Genomic DNA, 11,475 nt, shown 5'->3' with positions numbered 1-11,475 from the left:
TCCTAAAAACTACAGGTTTGAGGGCAGGTTATTTCTTAAAGTCTCATTGATGCTAAAAAAAAAAATCCAAAGAGATCAAACATTGCTCCTGTTTATTTCTATATGACAACTTATACCAATACAGGTAATTACAGCAATGGAAAAAACCACATAATTTCTCCAAGGAAAGTTTATTTCACTGGAAGTAGCCATCACCAGTAAGCAATAGGAAGCTTTTCTAGTGACTCTCATTTTGCAAATACATTTTTTTCATCTTAATAGATAAGATTGACTGAGCTTTAATTGAAGGCTATCACACAAGATAAACCCCATTAAAGCTTTTTTTTTCTTGGGTTCTCTGTACCTTTTTGGAACTCTCCTTCCTTCCTCTCTCCCTCCTACTCTTCTACAAATATTTGCTGAGTATCATTCTGTGATGCTTGTAATATTAGGGACTTATGTAAAGTGATCATTTAATTCTCACCAAAGTTTGAGTTTGATGATATGGTTTCCACTTTGTAGTTGAGTAAATGTGTTCTGTGAAATGCAAGGTCACGTAACCAAAATGTGGAAAAGCAGATTTTATGGGATGGAATAGTGTAAGGGTGAAAGCTGCTTCACAAAGTCAGAGGCTTGAATGAAGAGCCACAGAAACCAGATAATGCTGAGCCAGAGGGCATAATATTGGCCTCTTTGATGTGTGAGTAAATAAGTTTTTCAATTTCCTAGATTTTTTGGGGGGGGGTACGCGGTCCTCTCACTGTTGTGGCCTCTCCCATTGCGGAGCGCAGGCTCCCGACGCGCAGTCTCAGCGGCCATGGCTCACGGGCCCAGCTGCTCCGCGGCATGTGGGATCTTCCCGGACCGGGGCATGAACCCGTGTCCCCTGCATCGGCAGGCGGACTCTCAACCACTGCGCCACCCGGGAAGCCTCAATTTCCTAGATTTTGAAGGCGTTAGTTACTCATTTGTCTGGAGTATTAGAATGAATTCTTCAGTAGAAGGCAACTGGCAAATGAGGGTCCTTGTCTAAAAACATAAGATCTTAATAAAACCAATCATAAAATTGGCCTCGAAGGAGAGAGCATTGAAACAAGATCACAGTGGCCTGAGTGAAACCCTAACAATAGGGAAGCTCATGTACAAAGACATAGAGGTATGAAAAGGACATGTTGACTGGAATCTGGAATGTAAGAGTGTGTTTGTGTGGCTGTGTGTGTGTGAGAGAGATGTGTTTATGTGTATAGGTAAGTTTAGATGAGCCTGGAGAATTAACAAGCATATGAATTTGACCAGATTTGCATTTTATAAAAATATACTTAAGAAGAGAGACTAATTTGGAAATCATTGCATAAATAAGATACAGCAGTGATATGGACTTAAGGTTGTGGTGAGAAATTTTAGATTAGAGAGTAATTCTAGGCTTTGGCTTCCAAAACTACATAGAAAGGACCTGGTTCTTCAGGCACACGATGCTCACAGGCAAACTTCATTTGAAATAGAATATTTGCACATAAACAGATATCCTCTCCTATAAGGATGAAATATATACATATACTTCCATTTATAGATGAATTCCTTCATTAATGGAAACAGAAGTACACTTTAGGTCTGCACTATGAATTTTTCTAGCTACAAATTTTCCTGTCCCAGACAGTTTTAGCTGTTATTTTGGAAATGTAAAGGAGTTGCTTGATTTCTTAATGAGTGAATTTTAAATTGCTATTCATGAAATGCAAAGCATATGAATAGGTTTCTGAGGATATTTGATGTTGCTGTGTAGTTTTGATCACAGATGTCTATTTTGCAAACTACATTTGCCAGGGACTTGAAGCACCCTGCTGTTCTGTATCTGTGACATAGGATATGGAAATATTCCTTTGTGGTGAATTTTTATGAATATTGTAAAATTTAAAAATTATATTTAGTTGGGAGATAAGGTAAAATGGCATAACTCAAGTTTTACCTACAATTTAAGTAAGTAGTATTCAATCTGGTTTTGGGGGCTTGATGGAATTGTAAAAGGGGAGTTAATAATTTCATTATTAAGGAGAGTTAACATTGTTTTGACCATAGGTTTAAATTTTTGGTGAACAAAATAATTGTCATAATTATTTCATTACACTCTTAATATAAGTGGAGCTATACAATTCTCTTTTTACTCAACACTATTATTTTGAGATTCCTCCCATGCTGTAGTGACTTAACAAGATCTTTTTTTTTTTTTTTTTTTGCGGTACATGGACCTCTCACTGTTGTGGCCTCTCCCATTGCAGAGCGCAGGCTCCGGACACGCAGGCTCAGCGGCCATGGCTCACGGGCCCAGCTGCTCCGCGGCATGTGGGATTTTCCCAGACTGTGGCACGAACCCGCGTCCCCTGCATCGGCAGGCGGTCTCTCAACCACTGTGCCACCAGGGAAGCCCAACTACATCATTTTTTTTAAGAGTAATTCTGCTTTTACTTATGGCTTCATTTTCACCAGTAATTGATACAACAGTGTAATGTTCATAACACTACAAAAATATGAGAGGAGTATATATGAATGTTGGTCTCATAGTTGATAAAATATTGATGAATCTGAAGCAAAATTCAACTTCTTTAATAGATATAGGTATATTCACATTGTCTTTATTCTTGAATGAACTTTATTAGTTTGTGTATTTCAAGGAATATATCTATTTCATCTATCTTGTCAAAATTATAGTCAAAGTATACATGTTACTTCTTGTTATCCTTTAGATAGCTGTGGAATCTGTAGAGTGATGTCACCTCTTTCGTTGCTGATTTTAGCAGTCTTTTTTTTTTTTACTAATTAGACTGGCTTGAGGTTAATATACTTTATTGGTCTTCTTAAAGAATCAGCTTTTACCTTCATTGATTTATCTCTATTTTTTCTGTCTTCTATTTGATTGAGTTCTCCTCCCAATTTTGTTCTACTGTTGACATCCATTTTGCTCTTATGTATCTTACAAATTCCATACTACCTAAAAAAATACCTTTCTTTAAATACTGAATTACCAATGATTTTAATATATAGGAAATCTTATTTACCCATGTAGTTATCAATTTCACTACTCTTTATTCCTTTAGATACTTATTTCCATCTGGTATAATTTTCCTTCTGCCTAAATGAAATTATTCAACTCTTTTGGGGGTACTTTATGTCTGCTGGTAATGAATTTGTTCATCTTTCGTATGACTGAAAAAAATCCCTATTTTGCCTTGGTTTAAAGAGATGTTTTCACTGTACATAGAATTCTAAGTTTACCAATTTTTTTTCTTTCTTTAAGGAGGCTGTCTACTTTTTCTCAGTTGCATTATTCAGATAAGAGGTCTGATTTCATCCTGATTTTTGTTTCTTTGTATGTAATGTGTCTTTTTTCCCTCTGGCTGCTTTAAAATTTTTCTGTTTATCACGGTTTTTGAACAATTTGTTTGCGATATGACTTGTCCTTTTTTTTTTTTATGTTTCTTGTGCTTGAAGTTTGTTGAAGTTCTTGGATTTGGGGACATAGTTTCCATTAAAATCGGGGAAAAGTTGCCGTTATTTCGTCAAACATGTTTTCTGTCTTGCCTTCTCTCTCCTCTCCTTTGAGACTCCAATTTTTTATATATATACATTAGATTGTTTGAAGTTTTCTTCAAACAGTTTACTGATGCTCTGCTCATTTTGAAAAATCTTTTCTTTTTGTTTGTGTTTTATTTTGGTTAATATTTCTTGCTTAGTCTTCAAGTTCACTAATCTGCAGTGTCTAATAATGTCATGGATGCCATTCAATGTGTGTTTTTTTTATTATCTTACACTTTGCATTTTTCATTTCTAGCAGTTTGATTTAGGACTTTAAAAAATATATTCCATGTCTCTAACTTAACTTTTTGAACCTTTTGAGTATAGTAATAAGAATTGTTCTATGGTCATTTCTGCTAATTCTAACATGTGTGTCGATTATGAGTTGGCTTTGATTGCTTCATTTCTTCATTACAAGGGCGATTACTGCCTCTTTGCTTCCTTGATAATTGATTATTGGATGCCAGCCATTGTAAATTTTACCTTTTTGGGTGCTGGATAACTTTTTATTTTTACAAATATTTTTTACCTTTTTTTCTGGGATACTGTTAAGGTGCTTGGAAATGGTTTGATCCTTTTAGGTCCTTTTAAAGATTTGGTAGAAAGAAATATAGAAGTCTCCTGTTATATTATATGGCTAAATAATGTTCCTGTATTGTTCTTTTATAATATATGGTTAAATATTCCCAACCACCGAGGCAAGACCTTTCCATGTATATTGTCCATTGCCCTGTTAATCTTGAGGTTTTACAGTCTGGCTGATAGGAAAAGTCAGTATCTCAGGCCCTATATGAATACTAGGCACTCTTTTCTATAGTCCATTTAAGTGGTTCCTTTCCTGCCCTCTAGTAATGTACTCACACACATAAGCTGATCAGTAATCAGCTGAACAGTTAGCTGAACAGTAATCAGCTGAACAGTTAAGATTGCCAATCAGTGAACAGTAAACAGCTGAACAGTTAGGTGCAAGATTCTGGAGTTCCCTCTCTGTGAATCGTTCTCCTCTCTGGTACTCTGTCTTGAAAAGTCTACCCACCGTGTTCTGTAGAGTCTCTCAGCCCTTTCTCCTTTATTTAGTGAGACTGCTGGTCTCTGCCTGGGATCCCCCTCCCTGAGCTGTGGCCTAGAAACTCAGGTAACATGAAGCAACCATAAGGCTCACATCATTTATTTCCTGTCTCTCAGGAATGAGTCTCTGCTCCTTGATGTCCAGTGTCTTGCAAACTGTTGTCTTATTTCCCTACCCTTTTTTTTTTAGGTGTTCCAGAGGGTAACTCTGATCCCTGTTACTCTATTTTGGCCAGAACAGAAAATGTAATTGACTTTTTCTTGCTTTGTCTCCACCTATTTGTCAATCTACCTTCTCAAAAGTCACCAATGACTTCCAAATCATCAAATATCATCAGTCCCTGACTTACCGTGGTTCGACTTTGTGATGGTGTGGAAGTAATACACATTCAGTAGAAACCATACTTCAGATTTTGAATTTTATCTTTTCCCAGGCTAGCGATATGTGGTATGATACTCTTTCGTGATGCTGGGCAGCAGGAGTGAGCTGCAGCTCCGAGTCAGCCACGCTATCATGAATGGGAACAACTGGTACACATAAAGCCATTCTGTACCCATTAACCATTCTGTTTTTCACTTTCAGTGCGGTATTCAATAAATTACATGAGATATTTAACTCTTTATTAAAAATAGGCTTTTTGTTAGATTATTTTGCCCAAATGTAGGCTAGTGTAAGTGTTCCAAGCCTGTTTAAGGTAGGCTAACAAACTATGTGGTTTGGTAGGTTAGGTCTATGAAATGCATTTTCAATATATGATATTTTCAAGTTACAATGGATTTCTCAGGATATTACCCAATCATAAGTTGAGGAAGATCTGTACCTTATTACATTCTTACTGATCTCCATCCTTAGAAATTGTAGCTCACACTCACATCATTGAAACCGAGTTCTCGCTTAACATCCATCCCATTCTATTTTCCTTTTCCCCCAATACTCATGAAATTTATCTACTTTAAAATCCATGAAATAAATACCAAACTCCTTAGCATACAACATTAGGTGTTTTACAAGTTTGATGCAGCATAGCTCTTCTTTTGCCATAGCCAGTAATACTCCAATACACAAATTACATATTAGATATAATTCTTCAACCATGGCTGCAACTCGTATCTTTTCTTAAAATCCATTTTTTCTTCATTTGTTTGCTCAACACATGTTTGTTAAGTTCCCATTTTGTGTCACAGTGTGCTGTATCCTCAAACTATTGCAATTAAAGATACAAACATTATGTTTTCCTATAATAAAATTTCTACCAATTCTTTGCCAGATGAAATAAATTTTGTCATATGAATTATTTCAAAGATTTTGTTCAAACTTCATCCTTGAAGTACATTCTTCTGGAGTAAGTTTTGAGTGGGGCAGGTTAAGATTGCAAATCAGTGAAATAGAATTAGATGTGTCAGTACAACCAGGATGACCTAAGATTGGTGTGTCAGAAGCTAAAGTATGAAGCAAAGGAATAAAAATTTAGGTGACCGTGATTCAGTTGGAACTTGGTTTAGTCTAGTGACCATTGTGTGTAACTGTTATTATTATTATTATTCCCTGCAGTATGAATCACAGGCAGGACATCTCCACTTAAGGTCAAGGACAACGTGACATTTTCATTTAAAGAAGAAAAGATGATTAGCAAATTGCCTACAGTTAATGGCCAGTTAGGAAAACATCTGATAATCAGATACCTTTGAAAGTTCACTATCTCCCCACTTTGTGATATGGCATATACTTTTTCCATATGATGAGAGATGTACAATTAAAATTACACACACCCATTATTACAATTATCAAGTGAAATGTAATGAATCAGCATCATGTGTTCCAAGTAATGCTTTCAGAGCTCACTTCACTCAAATGAAAGAGATTACATTACTGTATGAAAATCAGAGTCTTCCAATTATCCATCCTACTCTGGCCATGGAAGTCAATATCAGGAGATAAGGCTATTGAAAAGGAGCCTGCTGAGGTTGTTTAATTAACATCTCTCAAAGCCATATTTCTGAAAAGTGATTATCGATGTAGGATCCCATCTGTTTGCTCAATTGCCCCATGTTTTGCTTCTTGAAGTATTAGGGAGCATGTTAATGTTGTATCTTAAAGGTAATTGTTACCATAATTTTGGTTTTTTATACCAACGCACAGTAAAAACATTTTTGACACCTTGTTGTCTAGGAAACCTTTTCAATATCAGATTATTATACTAGCTTCCTCTTTTAGTTTTCATTTTGATTTTCCATTTTTTTATCAACATGACATTGTTAATTCTCTATATGCTTGGCTTCTATGTCACTTCTCTCTCTTTTGATATGATCAAATATTTGTATATAATGATGTTTCTACTTAGTCATCTGCTTTTCCAAGTTTTCCAAATTTCGTCTCCCTTGTTTAATATTTCTTTATAAATCATTCCAGGCATGCATCATTATGTTCATCTTCTCTGAACTTCAATTTCATCTAATTTTGCCCTTAATTTTCACTGTGGAAGCATGCAAAGTTTGTTCTTCCTGAAATATCAAGAAACTTCATATTTTATTACTTGAATAATCACATGAAAAGAACATGACTGTGAAATTGTAGATTCATTTCTGACCTAGCAAACGGAAACACAACCAAGAAGCTGTGTTGTGTAAAGTTTAACTATATAGGAGAAAAGTATCAGCCATTATAACATTGAAAGCATAATGTGACTAATCACAGACCAAAACTTTGTGAATTTTAGAAATTAAAGTGTTAAAAGATGAAGTTCAGCGTTGAACTATCATGAGAGGCACTGATTCTTTCCTGTAATAATGTACTTTATATAGGGAAAAATAAAAAAGTACAGACTCATTTCTGATTCCTTAAAGAGGAAACACCTTTTATCTTTTCAGAAATATAAGTCTGATACATGTTAGTTTTCCTTCATTTTCCTGGATCAGATTTTCAGTGTGTCTCACCACAAAAAAAATACCATTCTCATGCTCTCTCTTACGTCAGGTTTGTACCCTCCACTTTCTACACTGATGGTAGAATATTACTCTTCTGTTTTTTAAATAACAGCTTTACTTTGATTATGATTCACGTACCATACAATTAACCCATTTAAAGTGAACAATTCAATGGCTTTTAGTACGTTCACTCAGTTGTGCAGCTATCACAACAGTCAATTTTAGAATATTGTCATCATCCCCAGAAGAAACACTATATCTATTAGTAGCCACTACCTTTTACCCCCATCTCCCTCAGCCCTTGGCAACCACAAATCTACTTTTTGTCCATAGATTTGCCATTCTGGACATCTCATATAAATGATTACATAGAATATGTGGTCTTTTGTGGCTGGTTTATTTCACTTAGCATGATGTTTTCAAGGCTCATCCATGTTGTAGCATATATCAATACTTCATTTCGTTTTATTGCTAAATAGTATTCCATTGCATAGATATACAATATTTTATTTTTTCTACTGTGAATAAGGCTGCTATAAACATTTGCATATACTTTTTTTATGTGACATACATTTTCAGTTCTTTTAGGTATATACCCAGGAATGGAATTTCTGGGTCATATGGTGGTAACTGTATGTTTAACTTTTAGAGGAACTGTGAGATTATTTCAAAGCAGCTGTACCATTTTACATTCCCAATAGCAGTATATGAAGGTTCTAATTTCTTCACATCCTCACCAACACTTGTTGTTATGTCTTTTTGATGATAGCCATGTCAGGGTGTGTGAAGTGGTATCTCGTTGTTGTTTCAATTTGCATTTCTCTGATGGTTAATGACATTAAGCATTTTTTCATGAATTTACAGACCATTGTATATCTTCTTCAGAGAAATGCTTATTCAGATATTTTGCCCATTTATAATTGGATTATTTGTCTATTATTGATCTGTAAGAGTTCTTTATATATTCTAGATTACAGGCCCTTTATTATATATATGCTTTGCCAATATCTTCTCCCATTCTGTGGATTGTCTTTTCATTTTCCTGATGGTGTCCTTTGAAGCACAAAAGTCTTTTTAAAAAAATTTTTATCAAGTTTGATTTATCTATTTTTTTTTCTTTTGTTGCTTGTGCTATGATTTTGGTATCATATTTAAAAAGTTACTGCCTAATCCAAGGTCACAGAAATTTACCCCTAAGAGTTTAATAGCTTTAGCTCTTACATTTCCATTTTGAGTTAATTTTTTTCTATGATATGATATGAGAGATGGGTCCAACTTCATTCTTTTGAATATGAATATTCAGTCATCTCAGCTGCATTTGTTGTAAAGACTATTCTTTCCCCCATTGAATTATCTTAGCAGTGCTGTTGAAAATCAATTAAATGTAAATGTGAAGATTTATTTCCGGGCTCTCCATTATATTCCACTGATCTATATGTCTAGCCTTATGCCAGTACCAAACTCTCTCGATGATTGTAGCCTTGTTTTAAGTTTTGACGTATGGAAGTGTGAGTCCTCCATTCTTTTCAAGATTGTTTTTGCTAGTCTGGGTCCCTTAAATGTCCATATGAATTTAGGGTCAATGTGTCAAATTGTGCAAAAAAGCTAACTGGAATCTTGATAAGGATTGTGTTTAAGGTGTAGATAAATTTGAGGAATATTTCTCCCTCAACAATATGAAGTCTTCTGATCCAAGACATCTTTCCATTTCTTTAGGTGTTTAATTTCTTTCAGCAAGGTAATGCTACTTTCAGAGTATATTCTTTTGTTATAAGCCTCTGCCCTATGAGTAGAGGCTTTAAGTGGTTTTAAAAAAAATCATTTTCACCAGCTATGATTGTTTTGCTGGGGAATGGGTCTGCTTTTCATATCATCATTCCATAAGTGCTAACGTGAGAATAATCTTGAGGTTGATTCTGACTGCATCCATTTCTTCCTTGAATTATATTGCTTTCTTATTACCCTCTAAACAATGAATGATCATTTTCTAAATATGGTGATGTGCCATCTGCCTTACAAGCATTGTTTTTCATTTTTTCTCCATGATAATCTGGACATAGAGAATGACTCACTATGTCCTGAAAACCCCTGTACCTTTTAGTAATTTTACCTTTACAATGAACCTTTTTACATGGCTCTTTCCTCTACCTCTGTCAAAGAGTTTTCAGTCTTTGAAGGATCCTTCAAGTACCACCTTCTCCTTCATGAATCGTTTTGCATTCTCAGGAGGCAAAAGAAGCATTTCCATCATCTGCCTATATTAGCAATTTGAAATTCTTCCATAGTCCTTATCCCATTAAACTTTGCTCTAGAGTCATTTTATGTATACTTTTCTAATATACTATTCCATGAGCTCTTTGTAGGCAAGATTTCTTACCTTTTTATTAGTTCACTTCCACAGTACTTAGCCCAATTCCTTTCATATAATACGATCTCAAATTTTTGCTGAATCCAAGTGAATGTGTTCTGTGTCAAAGTACTATGCAGCTTTTATTCCCTTAAAGAATTCTATATATAAAACATTCAAGGGGCTTCCCTGGTGGCGCAGTGGTTAAGAATCTGCCTGCGAATGCAAGGGATGCAGGTTCGAGCCCTGGTCCGGGAAGATCCCACATGCCGCGGAGCGGCTGTGCCCATGAGCCATGGCCTCTGAGCCTGCGCGTCCGGAGCCTGTGCTCTGCAACCGGAGAGGCCACAACAGTGAGAGGCCCGCGTACCAAAAAATAAATAAATAAATAACAGCAAAAAAAAACATTCAAAATTGATCATGGAGCAATTTAAATTTGATCTCTTAATTCTTTTACTGGACCATTAAAGCGCTATATTTCATCTTCTAATTAAGGGATCTAGCAAAAGGAACAAAGCTGGCCTTTCAGTCTTTACTGTGACTGCAGCAACACCATGGATTACAGTGTAGATTACACTGATTTACTGCTAAGTAAATGGAGACTTGTGGACTAGTCAACACTGTGTATACTCTGCTCATTGGTCATATTAGGTCCCAGTATTGCTTCTATTTGCAATGGCTTCACTGACTTATGGGGAAAATAAAATCTTTTTCTCCTAGGAGCTTTAACAGATTATATTTACATTATTTTGGTTAAAATAAATACTTATGAAAAAGTAAAATTTCCAAGGAGTGGGTAGCATTAATAGCACTGATTTGCATTGATTTGATAATTTAGGAGTATGAAAAGTGGTTTGAGAAGTGTTATGAGCATTCATAGTCATTTAGATATTTTTTTCTAGAGCTTTTTGGAACTGTGAAATTGAAAACAGATGAGATTTGGACTTGATGGTAAACAGCCCTTAGATTTGCCATGAGATGACATAGAATCCATTTTCTTCTTTAATACAAAAGATAATGGACAATTTGAATATCATACTTGCACAATCTTATAGACTTGTTTTCCGATCTGTACATTTTGTTTCTGTGATAAGGCATGATTCATTTCAAATTTATGTTATATTTTGTGATGGCTTTTTAAAAATTCTTGTTTCATATTGGTTGTTTTGGTTTTTTCCATCTACTAGGATATATATAGGACAGAGAATTTTATATATATATATATATATATATATATATATATATATATATATGACAGAGAATTACAACAGGGCATATGAGTACATATATATTGAGTATATACACACATACAGAGAAAAATACAAATAAGAGAAAATAAGGAAATTCTTAGGATCTTCCTAATATTATTCTAATGTCATTTTTCTTATTTTAACCTAAATCTGTGCTTGAACAAATTCATCAAATAAGATAGAATACTTCTTTAAGATGGGATCATATATTCTTTTCTACTTTAATGTCTTATGACAAGAATTTTGCACTTACATTCCCAGATTGCCTTTCTGAAATTGGTAATTTTTATTAGTGGCATTTAATTGAGTTTTAAAAACGATTAAAACTATGACTTT

Source organism: Mesoplodon mirus (genome assembly GCF_964341445.2).
Source record: "Mesoplodon mirus genome assembly, chromosome: 7".
NCBI lineage: Eukaryota > Metazoa > Chordata > Mammalia > Artiodactyla > Ziphiidae > Mesoplodon > Mesoplodon mirus.
Note: the sequence above shows the minus strand (reverse complement) of the source record.